Genomic DNA, 2,236 nt, shown 5'->3' on the forward strand with positions numbered 1-2,236 from the left:
AGGCAGGGCCCCGCCCAGGAAGCGGGTTTCTGGAGGTAAAGGGGGGTGACCTGATGGCCGCGTCGGGCCCCCGGGGCAGAGGGAAGGGGAGCAAGTCGGGCCTGACGCCCGGTCTGAACTCCGGGAGGAAGGGAGCGGGCCCCGACCCGCCCTGGCGTCCTCTGCCCCGCCCCCCACTGGTTTCCCGCCACGTTCGGGTCTAGGCGTTCCAGACCTGGATGCAAACTCGGAATTGTTTTCGCTGAAGAGCGTACCAGCGCATTGGACAACCAAGTTCAGAATCAAAATTCAGTGGGTTCGTGACATTCTGACAAACCAGGGCTCCCGCGGGAAGAACTCGCGGGCCCGGCACTGTTACTGCCCATTCCGGCCCAAGTCGGGGGCCTGTGTTTTGTGCATGAATCTGGGTCATTACATACGTGGCTACCACTTGCGGAGTGCTTGTTCTGTGCTCTTACATTGTCACACATTTTCTTATTTTATTCTTTCAACAACCCCCGGAGGGGCGCCTTCCAGTCCCCGCTCAGGCTTCAGAAAAGATGAAGTGGTTTGCTTTTTGTTACAGGAGTTCAGCCGGGCCCCAGGAATAACAGGTAGGCCTTCCTTAATCTCTCCCAAATTGAGCGGGGACCAGTGCAGGCAGCCCTTTTCTTGTTGCTGCAGTAAAACGGGAGAACAGGACCCACTCCCACTCCCACTCCCGACCATGGTTCGCAGAGTGTGGCTCCTAAGGAAGGCGCCGGTATATCAGCCCTTTGCTATGCCCAGACCCTCCCCGGGCTAAGCTTTTCTTACCAAAACGATGCTCCTGATCAGACAGCAGCAGCAGTTTTCTGTTTTCCCTAAATTACACTAATTTACTTGGTCTTGTGGCTGGAGGCACTGTCTGATGAGTCAGTGCAGCAATTTCTTTTTATAGAAGGTCCCGCAGGTGGCAGAACTTGACCTGAGCCGTGAAGGGAAAGACTGTGGGAAAGGCAAGTGGGCATGACCGGTGAGTGCAACAGGCACGTGGGCCTGGGAGTGGCCAGGTGCGGGGAGTGAGTGGTCATTATCATTTTTATTAGGGGAGAAGGCTGGGCAACAAGACATAAACTGGGTAACTGGTTTAGGGCTGGATTCTGGACCTGCGTCCTCTTGCGGTCAAGCAAAGTGTGCATTGAGGGATGCTCCGAGTCATGAGTGAGTGTTTCTATGCAGAGGTATGAAAATGGACTTCAGGGTGATGAGTCAGGCAGAGTTAGGCTTTTTGGCTGGGAGACCCTCTGGAGATAGTGGGAAGAAGGGACTGGAAAAGGACAGTGTGCCCTATCCCTTATCGGAGACTTTTGGGAAATTTAAATAGGAGGAGTTACTTCTGTTCAAGCACAGACAGGTGACGCGATTGAAGTGGGGAAGACCCAAAAGTCAGTGAATTGGTTTTACTTCTTAAGGCGTTACTCATCTGGAAAGAAAATTTCTATAATACTGTTACTGGGAGTGAATTTTGATCACATACTTTATTTTGAAAAGTTTAGCAGTGGGAGAAATAACATAAATGTATCTATTCTTGGGGCAGAGGGAAAAGTTGGAGTTGGGGAATAAGCATTGGCTCGTGATTAAACAAACAAGCAGGAAAACTGGGCTGGGCACACCATGGCAAGGCAGGCCTCAGATCTCCCGCGGAGCCAGTTGTCATGAAGCGCTCGCCCCTTGTCCAGCTGCGCCTGGGTACCAGGCCAAGTGGCACAGCAGACAAGTCTGGGTATAAACCGAGGGAAACCGGGCTGTTTAGCTTTTTCATCTGTCATCTCTCCACCTCACTCCCCACCCCCCCTTCTCCAGAACCTATAGTTCCTCTAATCATTTTAGCAGAAGCTAGCCTTTTATCCTGACCACCTTTCCTTGTAAAATCAGTATCAAACACGATTAAATAAAAACTCTGGTGCAATGTTTAGAAATAAATAATAGAGCTCTTAAAGCCTACTGTTTTAAAATACCACAAATACTTTTCTTTGGAATTCGGAAACTTAAATAAAAATAGTTACAGTCCCTAACTATTTTTATTTAAGTTTCCAAATTCCAAAGAAAAGTATTTGTGAGATGTGTAGGAGGCAGCTGATCGATGTCTCTCTCGTCGATGTTTCTAGCTCTCTCTCTCCCTTCCTCTCTGTAAAAAATCAATAAAATATATTTAAAAAAAATAGTTACGGTCACTATGTGGAAAGCGGTTTTGCTGTACAATTATGTAAAAGTG

The 2,236-nt window shown here is 49.2% G+C and overlaps 1 protein-coding gene across 2 annotated transcripts in view; it reads left to right on the plus strand.

Moving 5' to 3' along the window:
• Window positions 1–6: 6 nt before the first annotated feature.
• The window catches only part of PRIMPOL (primase and DNA directed polymerase), a 40,638-nt gene continuing 38,408 nt past the window's right edge, over window positions 7–2,236 (plus strand). The window contains exon 1 of one of the 2 annotated variants that reach the window (XM_015569766.1): window positions 7–35. The gene's annotated coding sequence lies outside the window, so the exon portion shown is untranslated. The other variant, XM_015569765.1, reaches the window with a different exon arrangement.

The sequence above is a fragment of the Myotis davidii genome, unplaced genomic scaffold, assembly GCF_000327345.1.
Source record: "Myotis davidii unplaced genomic scaffold, ASM32734v1 scaffold184, whole genome shotgun sequence".
NCBI lineage: Eukaryota > Metazoa > Chordata > Mammalia > Chiroptera > Vespertilionidae > Myotis > Myotis davidii.